At 41.5% G+C, this 27,740-nt stretch overlaps 38 non-coding genes across 38 annotated transcripts; all 38 read right to left on the bottom strand.

The window, feature by feature from the left end:
• Positions 1 to 177: 177 nt before the first annotated feature.
• Positions 178 to 296, bottom strand: LOC140030058 (5S ribosomal RNA). Its single transcript, XR_011833972.1, has one exon. It is a non-coding gene; the product is annotated as a 5S ribosomal RNA (ribosomal RNA).
• A 415-nt stretch (positions 297 to 711) lies between these two features.
• Positions 712 to 830, bottom strand: LOC140031084 (5S ribosomal RNA). The gene has a single exon (XR_011835005.1). It is a non-coding gene; the product is annotated as a 5S ribosomal RNA (ribosomal RNA).
• A 414-nt stretch (positions 831 to 1,244) lies between these two features.
• On the bottom strand, positions 1,245 to 1,363 carry LOC140031325 (5S ribosomal RNA). Its single transcript, XR_011835246.1, has one exon. It is a non-coding gene; the product is annotated as a 5S ribosomal RNA (ribosomal RNA).
• A 414-nt stretch (positions 1,364 to 1,777) lies between these two features.
• Positions 1,778 to 1,896, bottom strand: LOC140032064 (5S ribosomal RNA). The gene has a single exon (XR_011835990.1). It is a non-coding gene; the product is annotated as a 5S ribosomal RNA (ribosomal RNA).
• Positions 1,897 to 3,017: 1,121 nt separating this feature from the next.
• LOC140032198 (5S ribosomal RNA) lies at positions 3,018 to 3,136 on the bottom strand. Its single transcript, XR_011836123.1, has one exon. It is a non-coding gene; the product is annotated as a 5S ribosomal RNA (ribosomal RNA).
• Positions 3,137 to 4,271: 1,135 nt separating this feature from the next.
• On the bottom strand, positions 4,272 to 4,390 carry LOC140030589 (5S ribosomal RNA). The gene has a single exon (XR_011834504.1). It is a non-coding gene; the product is annotated as a 5S ribosomal RNA (ribosomal RNA).
• A 1,134-nt stretch (positions 4,391 to 5,524) lies between these two features.
• On the bottom strand, positions 5,525 to 5,643 carry LOC140029913 (5S ribosomal RNA). Its single transcript, XR_011833828.1, has one exon. It is a non-coding gene; the product is annotated as a 5S ribosomal RNA (ribosomal RNA).
• Positions 5,644 to 6,777: 1,134 nt separating this feature from the next.
• Positions 6,778 to 6,896, bottom strand: LOC140031536 (5S ribosomal RNA). Its single transcript, XR_011835458.1, has one exon. It is a non-coding gene; the product is annotated as a 5S ribosomal RNA (ribosomal RNA).
• A 414-nt stretch (positions 6,897 to 7,310) lies between these two features.
• LOC140030057 (5S ribosomal RNA) lies at positions 7,311 to 7,429 on the bottom strand. The gene has a single exon (XR_011833971.1). It is a non-coding gene; the product is annotated as a 5S ribosomal RNA (ribosomal RNA).
• Positions 7,430 to 7,844: 415 nt separating this feature from the next.
• On the bottom strand, positions 7,845 to 7,963 carry LOC140031083 (5S ribosomal RNA). The gene has a single exon (XR_011835004.1). It is a non-coding gene; the product is annotated as a 5S ribosomal RNA (ribosomal RNA).
• Positions 7,964 to 8,377: 414 nt separating this feature from the next.
• LOC140030753 (5S ribosomal RNA) lies at positions 8,378 to 8,496 on the bottom strand. Its single transcript, XR_011834672.1, has one exon. It is a non-coding gene; the product is annotated as a 5S ribosomal RNA (ribosomal RNA).
• A 414-nt stretch (positions 8,497 to 8,910) lies between these two features.
• On the bottom strand, positions 8,911 to 9,029 carry LOC140032303 (5S ribosomal RNA). Its single transcript, XR_011836229.1, has one exon. It is a non-coding gene; the product is annotated as a 5S ribosomal RNA (ribosomal RNA).
• Positions 9,030 to 9,443: 414 nt separating this feature from the next.
• Positions 9,444 to 9,562, bottom strand: LOC140030056 (5S ribosomal RNA). Its single transcript, XR_011833970.1, has one exon. It is a non-coding gene; the product is annotated as a 5S ribosomal RNA (ribosomal RNA).
• Positions 9,563 to 9,961: 399 nt separating this feature from the next.
• LOC140031082 (5S ribosomal RNA) lies at positions 9,962 to 10,080 on the bottom strand. The gene has a single exon (XR_011835003.1). It is a non-coding gene; the product is annotated as a 5S ribosomal RNA (ribosomal RNA).
• A 414-nt stretch (positions 10,081 to 10,494) lies between these two features.
• LOC140030752 (5S ribosomal RNA) lies at positions 10,495 to 10,613 on the bottom strand. Its single transcript, XR_011834671.1, has one exon. It is a non-coding gene; the product is annotated as a 5S ribosomal RNA (ribosomal RNA).
• A 414-nt stretch (positions 10,614 to 11,027) lies between these two features.
• Positions 11,028 to 11,146, bottom strand: LOC140032062 (5S ribosomal RNA). Its single transcript, XR_011835988.1, has one exon. It is a non-coding gene; the product is annotated as a 5S ribosomal RNA (ribosomal RNA).
• A 414-nt stretch (positions 11,147 to 11,560) lies between these two features.
• On the bottom strand, positions 11,561 to 11,679 carry LOC140032061 (5S ribosomal RNA). Its single transcript, XR_011835987.1, has one exon. It is a non-coding gene; the product is annotated as a 5S ribosomal RNA (ribosomal RNA).
• A 1,457-nt stretch (positions 11,680 to 13,136) lies between these two features.
• On the bottom strand, positions 13,137 to 13,255 carry LOC140031081 (5S ribosomal RNA). The gene has a single exon (XR_011835002.1). It is a non-coding gene; the product is annotated as a 5S ribosomal RNA (ribosomal RNA).
• A 414-nt stretch (positions 13,256 to 13,669) lies between these two features.
• On the bottom strand, positions 13,670 to 13,788 carry LOC140032072 (5S ribosomal RNA). The gene has a single exon (XR_011835998.1). It is a non-coding gene; the product is annotated as a 5S ribosomal RNA (ribosomal RNA).
• A 414-nt stretch (positions 13,789 to 14,202) lies between these two features.
• LOC140032060 (5S ribosomal RNA) lies at positions 14,203 to 14,321 on the bottom strand. The gene has a single exon (XR_011835986.1). It is a non-coding gene; the product is annotated as a 5S ribosomal RNA (ribosomal RNA).
• A 414-nt stretch (positions 14,322 to 14,735) lies between these two features.
• LOC140032059 (5S ribosomal RNA) lies at positions 14,736 to 14,854 on the bottom strand. The gene has a single exon (XR_011835985.1). It is a non-coding gene; the product is annotated as a 5S ribosomal RNA (ribosomal RNA).
• A 1,122-nt stretch (positions 14,855 to 15,976) lies between these two features.
• Positions 15,977 to 16,095, bottom strand: LOC140031080 (5S ribosomal RNA). Its single transcript, XR_011835001.1, has one exon. It is a non-coding gene; the product is annotated as a 5S ribosomal RNA (ribosomal RNA).
• Positions 16,096 to 16,509: 414 nt separating this feature from the next.
• LOC140032071 (5S ribosomal RNA) lies at positions 16,510 to 16,628 on the bottom strand. The gene has a single exon (XR_011835997.1). It is a non-coding gene; the product is annotated as a 5S ribosomal RNA (ribosomal RNA).
• A 414-nt stretch (positions 16,629 to 17,042) lies between these two features.
• Positions 17,043 to 17,161, bottom strand: LOC140032058 (5S ribosomal RNA). The gene has a single exon (XR_011835984.1). It is a non-coding gene; the product is annotated as a 5S ribosomal RNA (ribosomal RNA).
• Positions 17,162 to 17,575: 414 nt separating this feature from the next.
• Positions 17,576 to 17,694, bottom strand: LOC140032056 (5S ribosomal RNA). Its single transcript, XR_011835982.1, has one exon. It is a non-coding gene; the product is annotated as a 5S ribosomal RNA (ribosomal RNA).
• Positions 17,695 to 18,816: 1,122 nt separating this feature from the next.
• On the bottom strand, positions 18,817 to 18,935 carry LOC140031079 (5S ribosomal RNA). Its single transcript, XR_011835000.1, has one exon. It is a non-coding gene; the product is annotated as a 5S ribosomal RNA (ribosomal RNA).
• Positions 18,936 to 19,349: 414 nt separating this feature from the next.
• Positions 19,350 to 19,468, bottom strand: LOC140032070 (5S ribosomal RNA). Its single transcript, XR_011835996.1, has one exon. It is a non-coding gene; the product is annotated as a 5S ribosomal RNA (ribosomal RNA).
• Positions 19,469 to 19,882: 414 nt separating this feature from the next.
• Positions 19,883 to 20,001, bottom strand: LOC140032055 (5S ribosomal RNA). The gene has a single exon (XR_011835981.1). It is a non-coding gene; the product is annotated as a 5S ribosomal RNA (ribosomal RNA).
• A 414-nt stretch (positions 20,002 to 20,415) lies between these two features.
• Positions 20,416 to 20,534, bottom strand: LOC140032054 (5S ribosomal RNA). Its single transcript, XR_011835980.1, has one exon. It is a non-coding gene; the product is annotated as a 5S ribosomal RNA (ribosomal RNA).
• A 1,122-nt stretch (positions 20,535 to 21,656) lies between these two features.
• LOC140031078 (5S ribosomal RNA) lies at positions 21,657 to 21,775 on the bottom strand. Its single transcript, XR_011834999.1, has one exon. It is a non-coding gene; the product is annotated as a 5S ribosomal RNA (ribosomal RNA).
• Positions 21,776 to 22,189: 414 nt separating this feature from the next.
• Positions 22,190 to 22,308, bottom strand: LOC140032069 (5S ribosomal RNA). Its single transcript, XR_011835995.1, has one exon. It is a non-coding gene; the product is annotated as a 5S ribosomal RNA (ribosomal RNA).
• A 414-nt stretch (positions 22,309 to 22,722) lies between these two features.
• On the bottom strand, positions 22,723 to 22,841 carry LOC140032053 (5S ribosomal RNA). The gene has a single exon (XR_011835979.1). It is a non-coding gene; the product is annotated as a 5S ribosomal RNA (ribosomal RNA).
• A 414-nt stretch (positions 22,842 to 23,255) lies between these two features.
• Positions 23,256 to 23,374, bottom strand: LOC140032052 (5S ribosomal RNA). Its single transcript, XR_011835978.1, has one exon. It is a non-coding gene; the product is annotated as a 5S ribosomal RNA (ribosomal RNA).
• A 1,122-nt stretch (positions 23,375 to 24,496) lies between these two features.
• LOC140031076 (5S ribosomal RNA) lies at positions 24,497 to 24,615 on the bottom strand. Its single transcript, XR_011834997.1, has one exon. It is a non-coding gene; the product is annotated as a 5S ribosomal RNA (ribosomal RNA).
• A 414-nt stretch (positions 24,616 to 25,029) lies between these two features.
• LOC140032068 (5S ribosomal RNA) lies at positions 25,030 to 25,148 on the bottom strand. Its single transcript, XR_011835994.1, has one exon. It is a non-coding gene; the product is annotated as a 5S ribosomal RNA (ribosomal RNA).
• A 414-nt stretch (positions 25,149 to 25,562) lies between these two features.
• On the bottom strand, positions 25,563 to 25,681 carry LOC140032050 (5S ribosomal RNA). The gene has a single exon (XR_011835976.1). It is a non-coding gene; the product is annotated as a 5S ribosomal RNA (ribosomal RNA).
• Positions 25,682 to 26,095: 414 nt separating this feature from the next.
• Positions 26,096 to 26,214, bottom strand: LOC140032049 (5S ribosomal RNA). The gene has a single exon (XR_011835975.1). It is a non-coding gene; the product is annotated as a 5S ribosomal RNA (ribosomal RNA).
• A 1,122-nt stretch (positions 26,215 to 27,336) lies between these two features.
• LOC140031075 (5S ribosomal RNA) lies at positions 27,337 to 27,455 on the bottom strand. Its single transcript, XR_011834996.1, has one exon. It is a non-coding gene; the product is annotated as a 5S ribosomal RNA (ribosomal RNA).
• Between the last annotated feature and the right edge of the window lie 285 nt (positions 27,456 to 27,740).

Raw genomic sequence — 27,740 nt, 5'->3', positions numbered from 1 at the left:
ATTTGAGCGACGATCCGGGCTTTGATCGAGCAATACCGTTCCTGATTTGTCTCGCGCCTTCAGACCCGCCTTCATGCTTCGACAAGAAGCAAAATATAAAGCAGTCGTTCCGACGGAGCTAAATTACTACAGGATAAAGAACGAATAGGAAATTTGGATTTCGAAACAAAAATGAGAGGGGTGCAACACGAGGACTTCCCAGGGGGTCACCCATCCTAGTACTACTCTCGCCCAAGCACGCTTAACTTCGGAGTTCTGATGGGATCCGGTGCATTAGTGCTGGTATGGTCGCACCAGCCATGTTCCTTTCGCTTTATTCTTTTAAACTACCCCGTCCTGCGAAGCAGTGTGGCTTTTCTAGACCGAAATTCATTTTAAGCGTCAATTCAAGCATTTTCCTCTTATCCTTTTATTTATTTACTTTATTTTTCTCTTTGTTATTGATTTGCACCCTGTTTTTTTCCCTCATCCCGCAACTCTAAATTATCATGAAATCAATCCTTCACGCTTGCGGTGATACATTTGCGCCGACAAATTTGAGCGACGATCCGAGCTTTGATCGAGCCGTACCGTTCCTGATTTGTCTCGCGCCTTCAGACCCGCATTCATGCTTCGACAAGAAGCAAAATATAAAGCAATCGTTCCGACGGAGCTAAATTACTACAGGATAAAGAACGAATAGGAAATTTGGATTTCGAAACAAAAAAGAGAGGGGTGCAACACGAGGACTTCCCAGGGGGTCACCCATCCTAGTACTACTCTCGCCCAAGCACGCTTAACTTTGGAGTTCTGATGGGATCCGGTGCAATAGTGCTGGTATGATCGCACCCGCCATGTTCCTTTCGCTTTATTCTTTTAAACCACCCCGTGCTGCGAAACAGTGTGGCTTTTCTAGACCGAAATTCATTTTAAGCTTCAATTCAAGCATTTTCCTCTTATCCTTTTATTTATTTACTTTATATTTTTTTTGTTATTGATTTGCACCTTATTTTTTTCCCTCATCCCGCAACTCTAAATTATCATGAAATCAATCCTTCACGCTTGCGGTGATACATTTGCGCCGACAAATTTGAGCGACGATCCGGGCTTTGATCGAGCCGTACCGTTCCTGATTTGTCTCGCGCCTTCAGACCCGCATTCATGCTTCGACAAGAAGCAAAATATAAAGCAATCGTTCCGACGGAGCTAAATTACTACAGGATAAAGAACGAATAGGAAATTTGGATTTCGAAACAAAAAAGAGAGGGGTGCAACACGAGGACTTCCCAGGGGGTCACCCATCCTAGTACTACTCTCGCCCAAGCACGCTTAACTTCGGAGTTCTGATGGGATCCGGTGCATTAATGCCGGTATGATCGCACGCGCCATTTTTCTTTCGCTTTATTCCTTTAAACTACCCAGTCCTGCGAAGCAGTGTGGCTTTTCTAGACCGAAATTCATTTTAAGCGTCAATTCAAGCATTTTACTCTTATCCTTTTATTTATTTACTTTATTTTTTTTTTGTTATTGATTTGCACCTTATTTTTGTCCCTCATCCCGCAACTCTAAATTATCATGAAATCAATCCTTCACGCTTGCGGTGATACATTTGCGCCGACAAATTTGAGCGACGATCCGGGCTTTGATCGAGCAATACCGTTCCTGATTTGTCTCGCGCCTTCAGACCCGCCTTCATGCTTCGACAAGAAGCAAAATATAAAGCAGTCGTTCCGACGGAGCTAAATTACTACAGGATAAAGAACGAATAGGAAATTTGGATTTCGAAACAAAAATGAGAGGGGTGCAACACGAGGACTTCCCAGGGGGTCACCCATCCTAGTACTACTCTCGCCTAAGCACGCTTAACTTCGGAGTTCTGATGGGATCCGGTGCATTAATGCCGGTATGATCGCACGCGCCATTTTTCTTTCGCTTTATTCCTTTAAACTACCCAGTCCTGCGAAGCAGTGTGGCTTTTCTAGACCGAAATTCATTTTAAGCGTCAATTCAAGCATTTTCCTCTTATCCTTTTATTTATTTACTTTATATTTTTTTTTGTTATTGATTTGCACCCTGTTTTTTTCCCTCATCCCGCAACTCTAAATTATCATGAAATCAATCCTTCACGCTTGCAGTTAGGGGTGGCAATTCGGGTCCAAATCAGGTTGGCGGGTCGGGTTCGGGTCAACAGACCCGCCAGAAAATCTGTTGACCCGATCCCCGACCCGCCAACCCGTGACGGGTCAGGTATGCTGACCCGAACCCGAAGATTTCAGGTTTACGGGGCGGCGGGTCGACCCGAAATGACCCGAAACTTAATTTTAATTTATTAATTTATCACTGTAATTTCTAATAAAATCAATTTCTCACAAAACTAATTACATAATCAAGTAATAAAAATTTAAATAAATGATTCCAAATCAAATCTAAAATAAATTAAACACCGTAAAAGTGTTTTATCCCAAGCAAAATATAAAATAAATTAAAACAATACAAAAGTGAAAAATAATATAATATATTATTTGTCCAAGTATAATAATTTCAACTTCACACAAATTAAATAAATTCGTTTAGGATTAAGTAATTAATGCCTTTGAAAAAAAGAATAACTTAGTTTAGTTAGATAAAATTATTTTTATGTTTATTAAATTATTTTTAATTCGTAAACGGGTCATATCGGGTCATATCAGGTCACCACGGGTTGACCCGAAATCGACCGGTTTTCTTTTCGGGTTCATCGGGTCCAACCCGATTCTGAACCGAATTCCCGAAACCTCAACCCAAACCCATTAATTTCGTGTTAGGTTCGTGTCGTGTCGAAAATTGCACCCCTAGTTGCGGTGATACATTTGCGCCGACAAATTTGAGCGACGATCCGGGCTTTGATCGAGCCGTACCGTTCCTGATTTGTCTCGCGCCTTCAGATCCTCCTTCACGCTTCGACAAGAAGCAAAATATTAAGCAATCGTTCCGACGGAGCTAAATTACTACAGGATAAAGAACGAATAGGAAATTTGGATTTCGAAACAAAAAAGAGAGGGGTGCAACACGAGGACTTCCCAGGGGGTCACCCATCCTAGTACTACTCTCGCCCAAGCACGCTTAACTTCGGAGTTCTGATGGGATCCGGTGCATTAGTGCTGGTATGATCGCACCCGCCATGTTCCTTTCGCGTTATTCTTTTAAACTACCCCGTCCTGCGAAGCAGTGTGGCTTTTCTAGACCGAAATTCATTTTAAGCGTCAATTCAAGCATTTTCCTCTTATCCTTTTATTTATTTACTTTATATTTTTTTTTGTTATTGATTTGCACCCTGTTTTTTTCCCTCATCCCGCAACTCTAAATTATCATGAAATCAATCCTTCACGCTTGCAGTCAGGGGTGGCAATTCGGGTCCAAATCAGGTTGGCGGGTCGGGTTCGGGTCAACAGACCCGCCAGAAAATCTGTTAACCCGAACCCCGACCCGCCAACCCGTGACGGGTCAGGTATGCTGACCCGAACCCGAAGATTTCAGGTTTACGGGGCGGCGGGTAGACCCGAAATGACCCGAAACTTAATTTTAATTTATTAATTTATCACTGCAATTTCTAATAAAATCAATTTCTCACAAAACTAATTACATAATCAAGTAATAAAAATTTAAATAAATGATTCCAAATCAAATCTAAAATAAATTAAACACCGTAAAAGTGTTTTATCCCAAGCAAAATATAAAATAAATTAAAACAATATAAAAGTGAAAAATAATATAATATATTATTTGTCCAAGTATAATAATTTCAACTTCACACAAATTAAATAAATTCGTTTAGGATTAAGTAATTAATGCCTTTGAAAAAAAGAATAACTTAGTTTAGTTAGATAAAATTATTTTTATGTTTATTAAATTATTTTTAACTCGTAAACGGGTCATATCGGGTCATATCAGGTCACCACGGGTTGACCCGAAATCGACCGGTTTTCTTTTCGGGTTCATCGGGTCCAACCCGATTCTGACCCGAATTCCCGAAACCTCAACCCAAACCCATTAATTTCGTGTTAGGCTCGTGTCGTGTTTTCAGGTCGTGTCGAAAATTGCCACCCCTAGTTGCGGTGATACATTTGCGCCGACAAATTTGAGCGACGATCCGGGCTTTGGTCGAGCCGTACCGTTCCTGATTTGTCTCGCGCCTTCAGACCCGCCTTCATGCTTCGACAAGAAGCAAAATATAAAGCAATCGTTCCGACGGAGCTAAATTACTACAGGATAAAGAACGAATAGGAAATTTGGATTTCGAAACAAAAAAGAGAGGGGTGCAACACGAGGACTTCCCAGGGGGTCACCCATCCTAGTACCACTCTCGCCCAAGCACGCTTAACTTCGGAGTTCTGATGGGATCCGGTGCATTAGTGCTGGTATGGTCGCACCCGCCATGTTCCTTTCGCTTTATTCTTTTAAACTACCCCGTCCTGCGAAGCAGTGTGGCTTTTCTAGACCGAAATTCATTTTAAGCGTCAATTCAAGCATTTTCCTCTTATCCTTTTATTTATTTACTTTATTTTTTTTTTGTTATTGATTTGCACCCTGTTTTTTTCCCTCATCCCGCAACTCTAAATTATCATGAAATCAATCCTTCACGCTTGCAGTCAGGGGTGGCAATTCGGGTCCAAATCAGGTTGGCGGGTCGGGTTCGGGTCAACAGACCCGCCAGAAAATCTGTTGACCCGAACCCCGACCCGCCAACCCGTGACGGGTCAGGTATGCTGACCCGAACCCGAAGATTTCAGGTTTACGGGGCGGCGGGTCGACCCGAAATGACCCGAAACTTAATTTTAATTTATTAATTTATCACTGTAATTTCTAATAAAATCAATTTCTCACAAAACTAATTACATAATCAAGTAATAAAAATTTAAATAAATGATTCCAAATCAAATCTAAAATAAATTAAACACCGTAAAAGTGTTTTATCCCAAGCAAAATATAAAATAAATTAAAACAATATAAAAGTGAAAAATAATATAATATATTATTTGTCCAAGTATAATAATTTCAACTTCACGCAAATTAAATAAATTCGTTTAGGATTAAGTAATTAATGCCTTTGAAAAAAAGAATAACTTAGTTTAGTTAGATAAAATTATTTTTATGTTTATTAAATTATTTTTAACTCGTAAACGGGTCATATCGGGTCATATCAGGTCACCACGGGTTGACCCGAAATCGACCGGTTTTCTTTTCGGGTTCATCGGGTCCAACCCGATTCTGACCCGAATTCCCGAAACCTCAACCCAAACCCATTAATTTCGTGTTAGGCTCGTGTCGTGTTTTCAGGTCGTGTCGAAAATGGCCACCCCTAGTTGCGGTGATACATTTGCGCCGACAAATTTGAGCGACGATCCGGGCTTTGATCGAGCCGTACCGTTCCTGATTTGTCTCGCGCCTTCAGACCCGCCTTCATGCTTCGACAAGAAGCAAAATATAAAGCAATCGTTCCGACGGAGCTAAATTACTACAGGATAAAGAACGAATAGGAAATTTGGATTTCGAAACAAAAAAGAGAGGGGTGCAACACGAGAACTTCCCAGGGGGTCACCCATCCTAGTACCACTCTCGCCCAAGCACGCTTAACTTCGGAGTTCTGATGGGATCCGGTGCATTAGTGCTGGTATGGTCGCACCCGCCATGTTCCTTTCGCTTTATTCTTTTAAACTACCCCGTCCTGCGAAGCAGTGTGGCTTTTCTAGACCGAAATTCATTTTAAGCGTCAATTCAAGCATTTTCCTCTTATCCTTTTATTTATTTACTTTATTTTTTTTTTGTTATTGATTTGCACCCTGTTTTTTCCCCTCATCCCGCAACTCTAAATTATCATGAAATCAATCCTTCACGCTTGCAGTCAGGGGTGGCAATTCGGGTCCAAATCAGGTTGGCGGGTCGGGTTCGGGTCAACAGACCCGCCAGAAAATCTGTTGACCCGAACCCCGACCCGCCAACCCGTGACGGGTCAGGTATGCTGACCCGAACCCGAAGATTTCAGGTTTACGGGGCGGCGGGTCGACCCGAAATGACCCGAAACTTAATTTTAATTTATTAATTTATCACTGTAATTTCTAATAAAATCAATTTCTCACAAAACTAATTACATAATCAAGTAATAAAAATTTAAATAAATGATTCCAAATCAAATCTAAAATAAATTAAACACCGTAAAAGTGTTTTATCCCAAGCAAAATATAAAATAAATTAAAACAATATAAAAGTGAAAAATAATATAATATATTATTTGTCCAAGTATAATAATTTCAACTTCACACAAATTAAATAAATTCGTTTAGGATTAAGTAATTAATGCCTTTGAAAAAAAGAATAACTTAGTTTAGTTAGATAAAATTATTTTTATGTTTATTAAATTATTTTTAACTCGTAAACGGGTCATATCGGGTCATATCAGGTCACCACGGGTTGACCCGAAATCGACCGGTTTTCTTTTCGGGTTCATCGGGTCCAACCGGATTCTGACCCGAATTCCCGAAACCTCAACCCAAACCCATTAATTTCGTGTTAGGCTCGTATCGTGTTTTCAGGTCGTGTCGAAAATTGCCACCCCTAGTTGCGATGATACATTTGCGCCGACAAATTTGAGCGACGATCCGGGCTTTGATCGAGCCGTACCGTTCCTGATTTGTCTCGCGCCTTCAGACCCGCCTTCATGCTTCGACAAGAAGCAAAATATAAAGCAATCGTTCCGACGGAGCTAAATTACTACAGGATAAAGAACGAATAGGAAATTTGGATTTCGAAACAAAAAAGAGAGGGGTGCAACACGAGGACTTCCCAGGGGGTCACCCATCCTAGTACCACTCTCGCCCAAGAACGCTTAACTTCGGAGTTCTGATGGGATCCGGTGCATTAGTGCTGGTATGATCGCACCCGCCATGTTCCTTTCGCTTTATTCTTTTAAACCACCCCGTGCTGCGAAACAGTGTGGCTTTTCTAGACCGAAATTCATTTTAAGCTTCGATTCAAGCATTTTCCTCTTATCCTTTTATTTATTTACTTTATATTTTTTTTGTTATTGATTTGCACCTTATTTTTTTCCCTCATCCCGCAACTCAAAATTATCATGAAATCAATCCTTCACGCTTGCGGTGATACATTTGCGCCGACAAATTTGAGCGACGATCCGGGCTTTGATCGAGCAATACCGTTCCTGATTTGTCTCGCGCCTTCAGACCCGCCTTCATGCTTCGACAAGAAGCAAAATATAAAGCAGTCGTTCCGACGGAGCTAAATTACTACAGGATAAAGAACGAATAGGAAATTTGGATTTCGAAACAAAAATGAGAGGGGTGCAACACGAGGACTTCCCAGGGGGTCACCCATCCTAGTACTACTCTCGCCCAAGCACGCTTAACTTCGGAGTTCTGATGGGATCCGGTGCATTAGTGCTGGTATGGTCGCACCAGCCATGTTCCTTTCGCTTTATTCTTTTAAACTACCCCGTCCTGCGAAGCAGTGTGGCTTTTCTAGACCGAAATTCATTTTAAGCGTCAATTCAAGCATTTTCCTCTTATCCTTTTATTTATTTACTTTATTTTTCTCTTTGTTATTGATTTGCACCCTGTTTTTTTCCCTCATCCCGCAACTCTAAATTATCATGAAATCAATCCTTCACGCTTGCGGTGATACATTTGCGCCGACAAATTTGAGCGACGATCCGAGCTTTGATCGAGCCGTACCGTTCCTGATTTGTCTCGCGCCTTCAGACCCGCATTCATGCTTCGACAAGAAGCAAAATATAAAGCAATCGTTCCGACGGAGCTAAATTACTACAGGATAAAGAACGAATAGGAAATTTGGATTTCGAAACAAAAAAGAGAGGGGTGCAACACGAGGACTTCCCAGGGGGTCACCCATCCTAGTACTACTCTCGCCCAAGCACGCTTAACTTTGGAGTTCTGATGGGATCCGGTGCAATAGTGCTGGTATGATCGCACCCGCCATGTTCCTTTCGCTTTATTCTTTTAAACCACCCCGTGCTGCGAAACAGTGTGGCTTTTCTAGACCGAAATTCATTTTAAGCTTCAATTCAAGCATTTTCCTCTTATCCTTTTATTTATTTACTTTATATTTTTTTTGTTATTGATTTGCACCTTATTTTTTTCCCTCATCCCGCAACTCTAAATTATCATGAAATCAATCCTTCACGCTTGCGGTGATACATTTGCGCCGACAAATTTGAGCGACGATCCGGGCTTTGATCGAGCCGTACCGTTCCTGATTTGTCTCGCGCCTTCAGACCCGCCTTCATGCTTCGACAAGAAGCAAAATATAAAGCAATCGTTCCGACGGAGCTAAATTACTACAGGATAAAGAACGAATAGGAAATTTGGATTTCGAAACAAAAAAGAGAGGGGTGCAACACGAGGACTTCCCAGGGGGTCACCCATCCTAGTACCACTCTCGCCCAAGCACGCTTAACTTCGGAGTTCTGATGGGATCCGGTGCATTAGTGCTGGTATGATCGCACCCGCCATGTTCCTTTCGCTTTATTCTTTTAAACCACCCCGTGCTGCGAAACAGTGTGGCTTTTCTAGACCGAAATTCATTTTAAGCTTCGATTCAAGCATTTTCCTCTTATCCTATTATTTATTTACTTTATATTTTTTTTGTTATTGATTTGCACCTTATTTTTTTCCCTCATCCCGCAACTCAAAATTATCATGAAATCAATCCTTCACGCTTGCGGTGATACATTTGCGCCGACAAATTTGAGCGACGATCCGGGCTTTGATCGAGCAATACCGTTCCTGATTTGTCTCGCGCCTTCAGACCCGCCTTCATGCTTCGACAAGAAGCAAAATATAAAGCAGTCGTTCCGACGGAGCTAAATTACTACAGGATAAAGAACGAATAGGAAATTTGGATTTCGAAACAAAAATGAGAGGGGTGCAACACGAGGACTTCCAAGGGGGTCACCCATCCTAGTACTACTCTCGCCTAAGCACGCTTAACTTCGGAGTTCTGATGGGATCCGGTGCATTAATGCCGGTATGATCGCACGCGCCATTTTTCTTTCGCTTTATTCCTTTAAACTACCCAGTCCTGCGAAGCAGTGTGGCTTTTCTAGACCGAAATTCATTTTAAGCGTCAATTCAAGCATTTTACTCTTATCCTTTTATTTATTTACTTTATTTTTTTTTTGTTATTGATTTGCACCTTATTTTTGTCCCTCATCCCGCAACTCTAAATTATCATGAAATCAATCCTTCACGCTTGCGGTGATACATTTGCGCCGACAAATTTGAGCGACGATCCGGGCTTTGATCGAGCAATACCGTTCCTGATTTGTCTCGCGCCTTCAGACCCGCCTTCATGCTTCGACAAGAAGCAAAATATAAAGCAGTCGTTCCGACGGAGCTAAATTACTACAGGATAAAGAACGAATAGGAAATTTGGATTTCGAAACAAAAATGAGAGGGGTGCAACACGAGGACTTCCCAGGGGGTCACCCATCCTAGTACTACTCTCGCCCAAGCACGCTTAACTTCGGAGTTCTGATGGGATCCGGTGCATTAGTGCTGGTATGGTCGCACCAGCCATGTTCCTTTCGCTTTATTCTTTTAAACTACCCCGTCCTGCGAAGCAGTGTGGCTTTTCTAGACCGAAATTCATTTTAAGCGTCAATTCAAGCATTTTCCTCTTATCCTTTTATTTATTTACTTTATTTTTCTCTTTGTTATTGATTTGCACCCTGTTTTTTTCCCTCATCCCTTGAAATCAATCCTTCACGCTTGCGGTGATACATTTGCGCCGACAAATTTGAGCGACGATCCGAGCTTTGATCGAGCCGTACCGTTCCTGATTTGTCTCGCGCCTTCAGACCCGCATTCATGCTTCGACAAGAAGCAAAATATAAAGCAATCGTTCCGACGGAGCTAAATTACTACAGGATAAAGAACGAATAGGAAATTTGGATTTCGAAACAAAAAAGAGAGGGGTGCAACACGAGGACTTCCCAGGGGGTCACCCATCCTAGTACTACTCTCGCCCAAGCACGCTTAACTTTGGAGTTCTGATGGGATCCGGTGCAATAGTGCTGGTATGATCGCACCCGCCATGTTCCTTTCGCTTTATTCTTTTAAACCACCCCGTGCTGCGAAACAGTGTGGCTTTTCTAGACCGAAATTCATTTTAAGCTTCAATTCAAGCATTTTCCTCTTATCCTTTTATTTATTTACTTTATATTTTTTTTGTTATTGATTTGCACCTTATTTTTTTCCCTCATCCCGCAACTCTAAATTATCATGAAATCAATCCTTCACGCTTGCGGTGATACATTTGCGCCGACAAATTTGAGCGACGATCCGGGCTTTGATCGAGCCGTACCGTTCCTGATTTGTCTCGCGCCTTCAGACCCGCCTTCATGCTTCGACAAGAAGCAAAATATAAAGCAATCGTTCCGACGGAGCTAAATTACTACAGGATAAAGAACGAATAGGAAATTTGGATTTCGAAACAAAAAAGAGAGGGGTGCAACACGAGGACTTCCCAGGGGGTCACCCATCCTAGTACCACTCTCGCCCAAGCACGCTTAACTTCGGAGTTCTGATGGGATCCGGTGCATTAGTGCTGGTATGATCGCACCCGCCATGTTCCTTTCGCTTTATTCTTTTAAACCACCCCGTGCTGCGAAACAGTGTGGCTTTTCTAGACCGAAATTCATTTTAAGCTTCGATTCAAGCATTTTCCTCTTATCCTATTATTTATTTACTTTATATTTTTTTTGTTATTGATTTGCACCTTATTTTTTTCCCTCATCCCGCAACTCAAAATTATCATGAAATCAATCCTTCACGCTTGCGGTGATACATTTGCGCCGACAAATTTGAGCGACGATCCGGGCTTTGATCGAGCAATACCGTTCCTGATTTGTCTCGCGCCTTCAGACCCGCCTTCATGCTTCGACAAGAAGCAAAATATAAAGCAGTCGTTCCGACGGAGCTAAATTACTACAGGATAAAGAACGAATAGGAAATTTGGATTTCGAAACAAAAATGAGAGGGGTGCAACACGAGGACTTCCCAGGGGGTCACCCATCCTAGTACTACTCTCGCCTAAGCACGCTTAACTTCGGAGTTCTGATGGGATCCGGTGCATTAATGCCGGTATGATCGCACGCGCCATTTTTCTTTCGCTTTATTCCTTTAAACTACCCAGTCCTGCGAAGCAGTGTGGCTTTTCTAGACCGAAATTCATTTTAAGCGTCAATTCAAGCATTTTACTCTTATCCTTTTATTTATTTACTTTATTTTTTTTTTGTTATTGATTTGCACCTTATTTTTGTCCCTCATCCCGCAACTCTAAATTATCATGAAATCAATCCTTCACGCTTGCGGTGATACATTTGCGCCGACAAATTTGAGCGACGATCCGGGCTTTGATCGAGCAATACCGTTCCTGATTTGTCTCGCGCCTTCAGACCCGCCTTCATGCTTCGACAAGAAGCAAAATATAAAGCAGTCGTTCCGACGGAGCTAAATTACTACAGGATAAAGAACGAATAGGAAATTTGGATTTCGAAACAAAAATGAGAGGGGTGCAACACGAGGACTTCCCAGGGGGTCACCCATCCTAGTACTACTCTCGCCTAAGCACGCTTAACTTCGGAGTTCTGATGGGATCCGGTGCATTAATGCCGGTATGATCGCACGCGCCATTTTTCTTTCGCTTTATTCCTTTAAACTACCCAGTCCTGCGAAGCAGTGTGGCTTTTCTAGACCGAAATTCATTTTAAGCGTCAATTCAAGCATTTTCCTCTTATCCTTTTATTTATTTACTTTATATTTTTTTTTGTTATTGATTTGCACCCTGTTTTTTTCCCTCATCCCGCAACTCTAAATTATCATGAAATCAATCCTTCACGCTTGCAGTTAGGGGTGGCAATTCGGGTCCAAATCAGGTTGGCGGGTCGGGTTCGGGTCAACAGACCCGCCAGAAAATCTGTTGACCCGAACCCCGACCCGCCAACCCGTGACGGGTCAGGTATGCTGACCCGAACCCGAAAATTTCAGGTTTACGGGGCGGCGGGTCGACCCGAAATGACCCGAAACTTAATTTTAATTTATTAATTTATCACTGTAATTTCTAATAAAATCAATTTCTCACAAAACTAATTACATAATCAAGTAATAAAAATTTAAATAAATGATTCCAAATCAAATCTAAAATAAATTAAACACCGTAAAAGTGTTTTATCCCAAGCAAAATATAAAATAAATTAAAACAATATAAAAGTGAAAAATAATATAATATATTATTTGTCCAAGTATAATAATTTCAACTTCACACAAATTAAATAAATTCGTTTAGGATTAAGTAATTAATGCCTTTGAAAAAAAGAATAACTTAGTTTAGTTAGATAAAATTATTTTTATGTTTATTAAATTATTTTTAACTCGTAAACGGGTCATATCGGGTCATATCAGGTCACCACGGGTTGACCCGAAATCGACCGGTTTTCTTTTCGGGTTCATCGGGTCCAACCCGATTCTGACCCGAATTCCCGAAACCTCAACCCAAACCCATTAATTTCGTGTTAGGCTCGTGTCGTGTTTTCAGGTCGTGTCGAAAATTGCCACCCCTAGTTGCGGTGATACATTTGCGCCGACAAATTTGAGCGACGATCCGGGCTTTGATCGAGCCGTACCGTTCCTGATTTGTCTCGCGCCTTCAGACCCGCCTTCATGCTTCGACAACCATGTTCCTTTCGCTTTATTCTTTTAAACTACCCCGTCCTGCGAAGCAGTGTGGCTTTTCTAGACCGAAATTCATTTTAAGCGTCAATTCAAGCATTTTCCTCTTATCCTTTTATTTATTTACTTTATTTTTCTCTTTGTTATTGATTTGCACCCTGTTTTTTTCCCTCATCCCGCAACTCTAAATTATCATGAAATCAATCCTTCACGCTTGCGGTGATACATTTGCGCCGACAAATTTGAGCGACGATCCGAGCTTTGATCGAGCCGTACCGTTCCTGATTTGTCTCGCGCCTTCAGACCCGCATTCATGCTTCGACAAGAAGCAAAATATAAAGCAATCGTTCCGACGGAGCTAAATTACTACAGGATAAAGAACGAATAGGAAATTTGGATTTCGAAACAAAAAAGAGAGGGGTGCAACACGAGGACTTCCCAGGGGGTCACCCATCCTAGTACTACTCTCGCCCAAGCACGCTTAACTTTGGAGTTCTGATGGGATCCGGTGCAATAGTGCTGGTATGATCGCACCCGCCATGTTCCTTTCGCTTTATTCTTTTAAACCACCCCGTGCTGCGAAACAGTGTGGCTTTTCTAGACCGAAATTCATTTTAAGCTTCAATTCAAGCATTTTCCTCTTATCCTTTTATTTATTTACTTTATATTTTTTTTGTTATTGATTTGCACCTTATTTTTTTCCCTCATCCCGCAACTCTAAATTATCATGAAATCAATCCTTCACGCTTGCGGTGATACATTTGCGCCGACAAATTTGAGCGACGATCCGGGCTTTGATCGAGCCGTACCGTTCCTGATTTGTCTCGCGCCTTCAGACCCGCCTTCATGCTTCGACAAGAAGCAAAATATAAAGCAATCGTTCCGACGGAGCTAAATTACTACAGGATAAAGAACGAATAGGAAATTTGGATTTCGAAACAAAAAAGAGAGGGGTGCAACACGAGGACTTCCCAGGGGGTCACCCATCCTAGTACCACTCTCGCCCAAGCACGCATAACTTCGGAGTTCTGATGGGATCCAGTGCATTAGTGCTGGTATGATCGCACCCGCCATGTTCCTTTCGCTTTATTCTTTTAAACCACCCCGTGCTGCGAAACAGTGTGGCTTTTCTAGACCGAAATTCATTTTAAGCTTCGATTCAAGCATTTTCCTCTTATCCTATTATTTATTTACTTTATATTTTTTTTGTTATTGATTTGCACCTTATTTTTTTCCCTCATCCCGCAACTCAAAATTATCATGAAATCAATCCTTCACGCTTGCGGTGATACATTTGCGCCGACAAATTTGAGCGACGATCCGGGCTTTGATCGAGCAATACCGTTCCTGATTTGTCTCGCGCCTTCAGACCCGCCTTCATGCTTCGACAAGAAGCAAAATATAAAGCAGTCGTTCCGACGGAGCTAAATTACTACAGGATAAAGAACGAATAGGAAATTTGGATTTCGAAACAAAAATGAGAGGGGTGCAACACGAGGACTTCCCAGGGGGTCACCCATCCTAGTACTACTCTCGCCTAAGCACGCTTAACTTCGGAGTTCTGATGGGATCCGGTGCATTAATGCCGGTATGATCGCACGCGCCATTTTTCTTTCGCTTTATTCCTTTAAACTACCCAGTCCTGCGAAGCAGTGTGGCTTTTCTAGACCGAAATTCATTTTAAGCGTCAATTCAAGCATTTTACTCTTATCCTTTTATTTATTTACTTTATTTTTTTTTTGTTATTGATTTGCACCTTATTTTTGTCCCTCATCCCGCAACTCTAAATTATCATGAAATCAATCCTTCACGCTTGCGGTGATACATTTGCGCCGACAAATTTGAGCGACGATCCGGGCTTTGATCGAGCAATACCGTTCCTGATTTGTCTCGCGCCTTCAGACCCGCCTTCATGCTTCGACAAGAAGCAAAATATAAAGCAGTCGTTCCGACGGAGCTAAATTACTACAGGATAAAGAACGAATAGGAAATTTGGATTTCGAAACAAAAATGAGAGGGGTGCAACACGAGGACTTCCCAGGGGGTCACCCATCCTAGTACTACTCTCGCCTAAGCACGCTTAACTTCGGAGTTCTGATGGGATCCGGTGCATTAATGCCGGTATGATCGCACGCGCCATTTTTCTTTCGCTTTATTCCTTTAAACTACCCAGTCCTGCGAAGCAGTGTGGCTTTTCTAGACCGAAATTCATTTTAAGCGTCAATTCAAGCATTTTCCTCTTATCCTTTTATTTATTTACTTTATATTTTTTTTTGTTATTGATTTGCACCCTGTTTTTTTCCCTCATCCCGCAACTCTAAATTATCATGAAATCAATCCTTCACGCTTGCAGTTAGGGGTGGCAATTCGGGTCCAAATCAGGTTGGCGGGTCGGGTTCGGGTCAACAGACCCGCCAGAAAATCTGTTGACCCGAACCCCGACCCGCCAACCCGTGACGGGTCAGGTATGCTGACCCGAACCCGAAAATTTCAGGTTTACGGGGCGGCGGGTCGACCCGAAATGACCCGAAACTTAATTTTAATTTATTAATTTATCACTGTAATTTCTAATAAAATCAATTTCTCACAAAACTAATTACATAATCAAGTAATAAAAATTTAAATAAATGATTCCAAATCAAATCTAAAATAAATTAAACACCGTAAAAGTGTTTTATCCCAAGCAAAATATAAAATAAATTAAAACAATACAAAAGTGAAAAATAATATAATATATTATTTGTCCAAGTATAATAATTTCAACTTCACACAAATTAAATAAATTCGTTTAGGATTAAGTAATTAATGCCTTTGAAAAAAAGAATAACTTAGTTTAGTTAGATAAAATTATTTTTATGTTTATTAAATTATTTTTAATTCGTAAACGGGTCATATCGGGTCATATCAGGTCACCACGGGTTGACCCGAAATCGACCGGTTTTCTTTTCGGGTTCATCGGGTCCAACCCGATTCTGACCCGAATTCCCGAAACCTCAACCCAAACCCATTAATTTCGTGTTAGGTTCGTGTCGTGTCGAAAATTGCCACCCCTAGTTGCGGTGATACATTTGCGCCGACAAATTTGAGCGACGATCCGGGCTTTGATCGAGCCGTACCGTTCCTGATTTGTCTCGCGCCTTCAGATCCTCCTTCATGCTTCGACAAGAAGCAAAATATAAAGCAATCGTTCCGACGGAGCTAAATTACTACAGGATAAAGAACGAATAGGAAATTTGGATTTCGAAACAAAAAAGAGAGGGGTGCAACACGAGGACTTCCCAGGGGGTCACCCATCCTAGTACTACTCTCGCCCAAGCACGCTTAACTTTGGAGTTCTGATGGGATCCGGTGCAATAGTGCTGGTATGATCGCACCCGCCATGTTCCTTTCGCTTTATTCTTTTAAACCACCCCGTGCTGCGAAACAGTGTGGCTTTTCTAGACCGAAATTCATTTTAAGCTTCAATTCAAGCATTTTCCTCTTATCCTTTTATTTATTTACTTTATATTTTTTTTGTTATTGATTTGCACCTTATTTTTTTCCCTCATCCCGCAACTCTAAATTATCATGAAATCAATCCTTCACGCTTGCGGTGATACATTTGCGCCGACAAATTTGAGCGACGATCCGGGCTTTGATCGAGCCGTACCGTTCCTGATTTGTCTCGCGCCTTCAGACCCGCCTTCATGCTTCGACAAGAAGCAAAATATAAAGCAATCGTTCCGACGGAGCTAAATTACTACAGGATAAAGAACGAATAGGAAATTTGGATTTCGAAACAAAAAAGAGAGGGGTGCAACACGAGGACTTCCCAGGGGGTCACCCATCCTAGTACCACTCTCGCCCAAGCACGCATAACTTCGGAGTTCTGATGGGATCCAGTGCATTAGTGCTGGTATGATCGCACCCGCCATGTTCCTTTCGCTTTATTCTTTTAAACCACCCCGTGCTGCGAAACAGTGTGGCTTTTCTAGACCGAAATTCATTTTAAGCTTCGATTCAAGCATTTTCCTCTTATCCTATTATTTATTTACTTTATATTTTTTTTGTTATTGATTTGCACCTTATTTTTTTCCCTCATCCCGCAACTCAAAATTATCATGAAATCAATCCTTCACGCTTGCGGTGATACATTTGCGCCGACAAATTTGAGCGACGATCCGGGCTTTGATCGAGCAATACCGTTCCTGATTTGTCTCGCGCCTTCAGACCCGCCTTCATGCTTCGACAAGAAGCAAAATATAAAGCAGTCGTTCCGACGGAGCTAAATTACTACAGGATAAAGAACGAATAGGAAATTTGGATTTCGAAACAAAAATGAGAGGGGTGCAACACGAGGACTTCCCAGGGGGTCACCCATCCTAGTACTACTCTCGCCTAAGCACGCTTAACTTCGGAGTTCTGATGGGATCCGGTGCATTAATGCCGGTATGATCGCACGCGCCATTTTTCTTTCGCTTTATTCCTTTAAACTACCCAGTCCTGCGAAGCAGTGTGGCTTTTCTAGACCGAAATTCATTTTAAGCGTCAATTCAAGCATTTTACTCTTATCCTTTTATTTATTTACTTTATTTTTTTTTTGTTATTGATTTGCACCTTATTTTTGTCCCTCATCCCGCAACTCTAAATTATCATGAAATCAATCCTTCACGCTTGCGGTGATACATTTGCGCCGACAAATTTGAGCGACGATCCGGGCTTTGATCGAGCAATACCGTTCCTGATTTGTCTCGCGCCTTCAGACCCGCCTTCATGCTTCGACAAGAAGCAAAATATAAAGCAGTCGTTCCGACGGAGCTAAATTACTACAGGATAAAGAACGAATAGGAAATTTGGATTTCGAAACAAAAATGAGAGGGGTGCAACACGAGGACTTCCCAGGGGGTCACCCATCCTAGTACTACTCTCGCCTAAGCACGCTTAACTTCGGAGTTCTGATGGGATCCGGTGCATTAATGCCGGTATGATCGCACGCGCCATTTTTCTTTCGCTTTATTCCTTTAAACTACCCAGTCCTGCGAAGCAGTGTGGCTTTTCTAGACCGAAATTCATTTTAAGCGTCAATTCAAGCATTTTCCTCTTATCCTTTTATTTATTTACTTTATATTTTTTTTTGTTATTGATTTGCACCCTGTTTTTTTCCCTCATCCCGCAACTCTAAATTATCATGAAATCAATCCTTCACGCTTGCAGTTAGGGGTGGCAATTCGGGTCCAAATCAGGTTGGCGGGTCGGGTTCGGGTCAACAGACCCGCCAGAAAATCTGTTGACCCGAACCCCGACCCGCCAACCCGTGACGGGTCAGGTATGCTGACCCGAACCCGAAAATTTCAGGTTTACGGGGCGGCGGGTCGACCCGAAATGACCCGAAACTTAATTTTAATTTATTAATTTATCACTGTAATTTCTAATAAAATCAATTTCTCACAAAACTAATTACATAATCAAGTAATAAAAATTTAAATAAATGATTCCAAATCAAATCTAAAATAAATTAAACACCGTAAAAGTGTTTTATCCCAAGCAAAATATAAAATAAATTAAAACAATACAAAAGTGAAAAATAATATAATATATTATTTGTCCAAGTATAATAATTTCAACTTCACACAAATTAAATAAATTCGTTTAGGATTAAGTAATTAATGCCTTTGAAAAAAAGAATAACTTAGTTTAGTTAGATAAAATTATTTTTATGTTTATTAAATTATTTTTAATTCGTAAACGGGTCATATCGGGTCATATCAGGTCACCACGGGTTGACCCGAAATCGACCGGTTTTCTTTTCGGGTTCATCGGGTCCAACCCGATTCTGACCCGAATTCCCGAAACCTCAACCCAAACCCATTAATTTCGTGTTAGGTTCGTGTCGTGTCGAAAATTGCCACCCCTAGTTGCGGTGATACATTTGCGCCGACAAATTTGAGCGACGATCCGGGCTTTGATCGAGCCGTACCGTTCCTGATTTGTCTCGCGCCTTCAGATCCTCCTTCATGCTTCGACAAGAAGCAAAATATAAAGCAATCGTTCCGACGGAGCTAAATTACTACAGGATAAAGAACGAATAGGAAATTTGGATTTCGAAACAAAAAAGAGAGGGGTGCAACACGAGGACTTCCCAGGGGGTCACCCATCCTAGTACTACTCTCGCCCAAGCACGCTTAACTTTGGAGTTCTGATGGGATCCGGTGCAATAGTGCTGGTATGATCGCACCCGCCATGTTCCTTTCGCTTTATTCTTTTAAACCACCCCGTGCTGCGAAACAGTGTGGCTTTTCTAGACCGAAATTCATTTTAAGCTTCAATTCAAGCATTTTCCTCTTATCCTTTTATTTATTTACTTTATATTTTTTTTGTTATTGATTTGCACCTTATTTTTTTCCCTCATCCCGCAACTCTAAATTATCATGAAATCAATCCTTCACGCTTGCGGTGATACATTTGCGCCGACAAATTTGAGCGACGATCCGGGCTTTGATCGAGCCGTACCGTTCCTGATTTGTCTCGCGCCTTCAGACCCGCCTTCATGCTTCGACAAGAAGCAAAATATAAAGCAATCGTTCCGACGGAGCTAAATTACTACAGGATAAAGAACGAATAGGAAATTTGGATTTCGAAACAAAAAAGAGAGGGGTGCAACACGAGGACTTCCCAGGGGGTCACCCATCCTAGTACCACTCTCGCCCAAGCACGCATAACTTCGGAGTTCTGATGGGATCCAGTGCATTAGTGCTGGTATGATCGCACCCGCCATGTTCCTTTCGCTTTATTCTTTTAAACCACCCCGTGCTGCGAAACAGTGTGGCTTTTCTAGACCGAAATTCATTTTAAGCTTCGATTCAAGCATTTTCCTCTTATCCTATTATTTATTTACTTTATATTTTTTTTGTTATTGATTTGCACCTTATTTTTTTCCCTCATCCCGCAACTCAAAATTATCATGAAATCAATCCTTCACGCTTGCGGTGATACATTTGCGCCGACAAATTTGAGCGACGATCCGGGCTTTGATCGAGCAATACCGTTCCTGATTTGTCTCGCGCCTTCAGACCCGCCTTCATGCTTCGACAAGAAGCAAAATATAAAGCAGTCGTTCCGACGGAGCTAAATTACTACAGGATAAAGAACGAATAGGAAATTTGGATTTCGAAACAAAAATGAGAGGGGTGCAACACGAGGACTTCCCAGGGGGTCACCCATCCTAGTACTACTCTCGCCTAAGCACGCTTAACTTCGGAGTTCTGATGGGATCCGGTGCATTAATGCCGGTATGATCGCACGCGCCATTTTTCTTTCGCTTTATTCCTTTAAACTACCCAGTCCTGCGAAGCAGTGTGGCTTTTCTAGACCGAAATTCATTTTAAGCGTCAATTCAAGCATTTTACTCTTATCCTTTTATTTATTTACTTTATTTTTTTTTTGTTATTGATTTGCACCTTATTTTTGTCCCTCATCCCGCAACTCTAAATTATCATGAAATCAATCCTTCACGCTTGCGGTGATACATTTGCGCCGACAAATTTGAGCGACGATCCGGGCTTTGATCGAGCAATACCGTTCCTGATTTGTCTCGCGCCTTCAGACCCGCCTTCATGCTTCGACAAGAAGCAAAATATAAAGCAGTCGTTCCGACGGAGCTAAATTACTACAGGATAAAGAACGAATAGGAAATTTGGATTTCGAAACAAAAATGAGAGGGGTGCAACACGAGGACTTCCCAGGGGGTCACCCATCCTAGTACTACTCTCGCCTAAGCACGCTTAACTTCGGAGTTCTGATGGGATCCGGTGCATTAATGCCGGTATGATCGCACGCGCCATTTTTCTTTCGCTTTATTCCTTTAAACTACCCAGTCCTGCGAAGCAGTGTGGCTTTTCTAGACCGAAATTCATTTTAAGCGTCAATTCAAGCATTTTCCTCTTATCCTTTTATTTATTTACTTTATATTTTTTTTTGTTATTGATTTGCACCCTGTTTTTTTCCCTCATCCCGCAACTCTAAATTATCATGAAATCAATCCTTCACGCTTGCAGTTAGGGGTGGCAATTCGGGTCCAAATCAGGTTGGCGGGTCGGGTTCGGGTCAACAGACCCGCCAGAAAATCTGTTGACCCGAACCCCGACCCGCCAACCCGTGACGGGTCAGGTATGCTGACCCGAACCCGAAAATTTCAGGTTTACGGGGCGGCGGGTCGACCCGAAATGACCCGAAACTTAATTTTAATTTATTAATTTATCACTGTAATTTCTAATAAAATCAATTTCTCACAAAACTAATTACATAATCAAGTAATAAAAATTTAAATAAATGATTCCAAATCAAATCTAAAATAAATTAAACACCGTAAAAGTGTTTTATCCCAAGCAAAATATAAAATAAATTAAAACAATACAAAAGTGAAAAATAATATAATATATTATTTGTCCAAGTATAATAATTTCAACTTCACACAAATTAAATAAATTCGTTTAGGATTAAGTAATTAATGCCTTTGAAAAAAAGAATAACTTAGTTTAGTTAGATAAAATTATTTTTATGTTTATTAAATTATTTTTAATTCGTAAACGGGTCATATCGGGTCATATCAGGTCACCACGGGTTGACCCGAAATCGACCGGTTTTCTTTTCGGGTTCATCGGGTCCAACCCGATTCTGACCCGAATTCCCGAAACCTCAACCCAAACCCATTAATTTCGTGTTAGGTTCGTGTCGTGTCGAAAATTGCCACCCCTAGTTGCGGTGATACATTTGCGCCGACAAATTTGAGCGACGATCCGGGCTTTGATCGAGCCGTACCGTTCCTGATTTGTCTCGCGCCTTCAGATCCTCCTTCATGCTTCGACAAGAAGCAAAATATAAAGCAATCGTTCCGACGGAGCTAAATTACTACAGGATAAAGAACGAATAGGAAATTTGGATTTCGAAACAAAAAAGAGAGGGGTGCAACACGAGGACTTCCCAGGGGGTCACCCATCCTAGTACTACTCTCGCCCAAGCACGCTTAACTTTGGAGTTCTGATGGGATCCGGTGCAATAGTGCTGGTATGATCGCACCCGCCATGTTCCTTTCGCTTTATTCTTTTAAACCACCCCGTGCTGCGAAACAGTGTGGCTTTTCTAGACCGAAATTCATTTTAAGCTTCAATTCAAGCATTTTCCTCTTATCCTTTTATTTATTTACTTTATATTTTTTTTGTTATTGATTTGCACCTTATTTTTTTCCCTCATCCCGCAACTCTAAATTATCATGAAATCAATCCTTCACGCTTGCGGTGATACATTTGCGCCGACAAATTTGAGCGACGATCCGGGCTTTGATCGAGCCGTACCGTTCCTGATTTGTCTCGCGCCTTCAGACCCGCCTTCATGCTTCGACAAGAAGCAAAATATAAAGCAATCGTTCCGACGGAGCTAAATTACTACAGGATAAAGAACGAATAGGAAATTTGGATTTCGAAACAAAAAAGAGAGGGGTGCAACACGAGGACTTCCCAGGGGGTCACCCATCCTAGTACCACTCTCGCCCAAGCACGCATAACTTCGGAGTTCTGATGGGATCCAGTGCATTAGTGCTGGTATGATCGCACCCGCCATGTTCCTTTCGCTTTATTCTTTTAAACCACCCCGTGCTGCGAAACAGTGTGGCTTTTCTAGACCGAAATTCATTTTAAGCTTCGATTCAAGCATTTTCCTCTTATCCTATTATTTATTTACTTTATATTTTTTTTGTTATTGATTTGCACCTTATTTTTTTCCCTCATCCCGCAACTCAAAATTATCATGAAATCAATCCTTCACGCTTGCGGTGATACATTTGCGCCGACAAATTTGAGCGACGATCCGGGCTTTGATCGAGCAATACCGTTCCTGATTTGTCTCGCGCCTTCAGACCCGCCTTCATGCTTCGACAAGAAGCAAAATATAAAGCAGTCGTTCCGACGGAGCTAAATTACTACAGGATAAAGAACGAATAGGAAATTTGGATTTCGAAACAAAAATGAGAGGGGTGCAACACGAGGACTTCCCAGGGGGTCACCCATCCTAGTACTACTCTCGCCTAAGCACGCTTAACTTCGGAGTTCTGATGGGATCCGGTGCATTAATGCCGGTATGATCGCACGCGCCATTTTTCTTTCGCTTTATTCCTTTAAACTACCCAGTCCTGCGAAGCAGTGTGGCTTTTCTAGACCGAAATTCATTTTAAGCGTCAATTCAAGCATTTTACTCTTATCCTTTTATTTATTTACTTTATTTTTTTTTTGTTATTGATTTGCACCTTATTTTTGTCCCTCATCCCGCAACTCTAAATTATCATGAAATCAATCCTTCACGCTTGCGGTGATACATTTGCGCCGACAAATTTGAGCGACGATCCGGGCTTTGATCGAGCAATACCGTTCCTGATTTGTCTCGCGCCTTCAGACCCGCCTTCATGCTTCGACAAGAAGCAAAATATAAAGCAGTCGTTCCGACGGAGCTAAATTACTACAGGATAAAGAACGAATAGGAAATTTGGATTTCGAAACAAAAATGAGAGGGGTGCAACACGAGGACTTCCCAGGGGGTCACCCATCCTAGTACTACTCTCGCCTAAGCACGCTTAACTTCGGAGTTCTGATGGGATCCGGTGCATTAATGCCGGTATGATCGCACGCGCCATTTTTCTTTCGCTTTATTCCTTTAAACTACCCAGTCCTGCGAAGCAGTGTGGCTTTTCTAGACCGAAATTCATTTTAAGCGTCAATTCAAGCATTTTCCTCTTATCCTTTTATTTATTTACTTTATATTTTTTTTTGTTATTGATTTGCACCCTGTTTTTTTCCCTCATCCCGCAACTCTAAATTATCATGAAATCAATCCTTCACGCTTGCAGTTAGGGGTGGCAATTCGGGTCCAAATCAGGTTGGCGGGTCGGGTTCGGGTCAACAGACCCGCCAGAAAATCCGTTGACCCGAACCCCGACCCGCCAACCCGTGACGGGTCAGGTATGCTGACCCGAACCCGAAAATTTCAGGTTTACGGGGCGGCGGGTCGACCCGAAATGACCCGAAACTTAATTTTAATTTATTAATTTATCACTGTAATTTCTAATAAAATCAATTTCTCACAAAACTAATTACATAATCAAGTAATAAAAATTTAAATAAATGATTCCAAATCAAATCTAAAATAAATTAAACACCGTAAAAGTGTTTTATCCCAAGCAAAATATAAAATAAATTAAAACAATACAAAAGTGAAAAATAATATAATATATTATTTGTCCAAGTATAATAATTTCAACTTCACACAAATTAAATAAATTCGTTTAGGATTAAGTAATTAATGCCTTTGAAAAAAAGAATAACTTAGTTTAGTTAGATAAAATTATTTTTATGTTTATTAAATTATTTTTAATTCGTAAACGGGTCATATCGGGTCATATCAGGTCACCACGGGTTGACCCGAAATCGACCGGTTTTCTTTTCGGGTTCATCGGGTCCAACCCGATTCTGACCCGAATTCCCGAAACCTCAACCCAAACCCATTAATTTCGTGTTAGGTTCGTGTCGTGTCGAAAATTGCCACCCCTAGTTGCGGTGATACATTTGCGCCGACAAATTTGAGCGACGATCCGGGCTTTGATCGAGCCGTACCGTTCCTGATTTGTCTCGCGCCTTCAGATCCTCCTTCATGCTTCGACAAGAAGCAAAATATAAAGCAATCGTTCCGACGGAGCTAAATTACTACAGGATAAAGAACGAATAGGAAATTTGGATTTCGAAACAAAAAAGAGAGGGGTGCAACACGAGGACTTCCCAGGGGGTCACCCATCCTAGTACTACTCTCGCCCAAGCACGCTTAACTTTGGAGTTCTGATGGGATCCGGTGCAATAGTGCTGGTATGATCGCACCCGCCATGTTCCTTTCGCTTTATTCTTTTAAACCACCCCGTGCTGCGAAACAGTGTGGCTTTTCTAGACCGAAATTCATTTTAAGCTTCAATTCAAGCATTTTCCTCTTATCCTTTTATTTATTTACTTTATATTTTTTTTGTTATTGATTTGCACCTTATTTTTTTCCCTCATCCCGCAACTCTAAATTATCATGAAATCAATCCTTCACGCTTGCGGTGATACATTTGCGCCGACAAATTTGAGCGACGATCCGGGCTTTGATCGAGCCGTACCGTTCCTGATTTGTCTCGCGCCTTCAGACCCGCCTTCATGCTTCGACAAGAAGCAAAATATAAAGCAATCGTTCCGACGGAGCTAAATTACTACAGGATAAAGAACGAATAGGAAATTTGGATTTCGAAACAAAAAAGAGAGGGGTGCAACACGAGGACTTCCCAGGGGGTCACCCATCCTAGTACCACTCTCGCCCAAGCACGCATAACTTCGGAGTTCTGATGGGATCCAGTGCATTAGTGCTGGTATGATCGCACCCGCCATGTTCCTTTCGCTTTATTCTTTTAAACCACCCCGTGCTGCGAAACAGTGTGGCTTTTCTAGACCGAAATTCATTTTAAGCTTCGATTCAAGCATTTTCCTCTTATCCTATTATTTATTTACTTTATATTTTTTTTGTTATTGATTTGCACCTTATTTTTTTCCCTCATCCCGCAACTCAAAATTATCATGAAATCAATCCTTCACGCTTGCGGTGATACATTTGCGCCGACAAATTTGAGCGACGATCCGGGCTTTGATCGAGCAATACCGTTCCTGATTTGTCTCGCGCCTTCAGACCCGCCTTCATGCTTCGACAAGAAGCAAAATATAAAGCAGTCGTTCCGACGGAGCTAAATTACTACAGGATAAAGAACGAATAGGAAATTTGGATTTCGAAACAAAAATGAGAGGGGTGCAACACGAGGACTTCCCAGGGGGTCACCCATCCTAGTACTACTCTCGCCTAAGCACGCTTAACTTCGGAGTTCTGATGGGATCCGGTGCATTAATGCCGGTATGATCGCACGCGCCATTTTTCTTTCGCTTTATTCCTTTAAACTACCCAGTCCTGCGAAGCAGTGTGGCTTTTCTAGACCGAAATTCATTTTAAGCGTCAATTCAAGCATTTTACTCTTATCCTTTTATTTATTTACTTTATTTTTTTTTTGTTATTGATTTGCACCTTATTTTTGTCCCTCATCCCGCAACTCTAAATTATCATGAAATCAATCCTTCACGCTTGCGGTGATACATTTGCGCCGACAAATTTGAGCGACGATCCGGGCTTTGATCGAGCAATACCGTTCCTGATTTGTCTCGCGCCTTCAGACCCGCCTTCATGCTTCGACAAGAAGCAAAATATAAAGCAGTCGTTCCGACGGAGCTAAATTACTACAGGATAAAGAACGAATAGGAAATTTGGATTTCGAAACAAAAATGAGAGGGGTGCAACACGAGGACTTCCCAGGGGGTCACCCATCCTAGTACTACTCTCGCCTAAGCACGCTTAACTTCGGAGTTCTGATGGGATCCGGTGCATTAATGCCGGTATGATCGCACGCGCCATTTTTCTTTCGCTTTATTCCTTTAAACTACCCAGTCCTGCGAAGCAGTGTGGCTTTTCTAGACCGAAATTCATTTTAAGCGTCAATTCAAGCATTTTCCTCTTATCCTTTTATTTATTTACTTTATATTTTTTTTTGTTATTGATTTGCACCCTGTTTTTTTCCCTCATCCCGCAACTCTAAATTATCATGAAATCAATCCTTCACGCTTGCAGTTAGGGGTGGCAATTCGGGTCCAAATCAGGTTGGCGGGTCGGGTTCGGGTCAACAGACCCGCCAGAAAATCCGTTGACCCGAACCCCGACCCGCCAACCCGTGACGGGTCAGGTATGCTGACCCGAACCCGAAAATTTCAGGTTTACGGGGCGGCGGGTCGACCCGAAATGACCCGAAACTTAATTTTAATTTATTAATTTATCACTGTAATTTCTAATAAAATCAATTTCTCACAAAACTAATTACATAATCAAGTAATAAAAATTTAAATAAATGATTCCAAATCAAATCTAAAATAAATTAAACACCGTAAAAGTGTTTTATCCCAAGCAAAATATAAAATAAATTAAAACAATACAAAAGTGAAAAATAATATAATATATTATTTGTCCAAGTATAATAATTTCAACTTCACACAAATTAAATAAATTCGTTTAGGATTAAGTAATTAATGCCTTTGAAAAAAAGAATAACTTAGTTTAGTTAGATAAAATTATTTTTATGTTTATTAAATTATTTTTAATTCGTAAACGGGTCATATCGGGTCATATCAGGTCACCACGGGTTGACCCGAAATCGACCGGTTTTCTTTTCGGGTTCATCGGGTCCAACCCGATTCTGACCCGAATTCCCGAAACCTCAACCCAAACCCATTAATTTCGTGTTAGGTTCGTGTCGTGTCGAAAATTGCCACCCCTAGTTGCGGTGATACATTTGCGCCGACAAATTTGAGCGACGATCCGGGCTTTGATCGAGCCGTACCGTTCCTGATTTGTCTCGCGCCTTCAGATCCTCCTTCATGCTTCGACAAGAAGCAAAATATAAAGCAATCGTTCCGACGGAGCTAAATTACTACAGGATAAAGAACGAATAGGAAATTTGGATTTCGAAACAAAAAAGAGAGGGGTGCAACACGAGGACTTCCCAGGGGGTCACCCATCCTAGTACTACTCTCGCCCAAGCACGCTTAACTTTGGAGTTCTGATGGGATCCGGTGCAATAGTGCTGGTATGATCGCACCCGCCATGTTCCTTTCGCTTTATTCTTTTAAACCACCCCGTGCTGCGAAACAGTGTGGCTTTTCTAGACCGAAATTCATTTTAAGCTTCAATTCAAGCATTTTCCTCTTATCCTTTTATTTATTTACTTTATATTTTTTTTGTTATTGATTTGCACCTTATTTTTTTCCCTCATCCCGCAACTCTAAATTATCATGAAATCAATCCTTCACGCTTGCGGTGATACATTTGCGCCGACAAATTTGAGCGACGATCCGGGCTTTGATCGAGCCGTACCGTTCCTGATTT

This window comes from Coffea arabica, chromosome 11e, assembly GCF_036785885.1.
Source record: "Coffea arabica cultivar ET-39 chromosome 11e, Coffea Arabica ET-39 HiFi, whole genome shotgun sequence".
Lineage (NCBI taxonomy): Eukaryota > Viridiplantae > Streptophyta > Magnoliopsida > Gentianales > Rubiaceae > Coffea > Coffea arabica.
The sequence above is the reverse complement of the archived record's forward strand: the minus strand, read 5'-3'. Positions and strand labels throughout refer to the sequence as shown.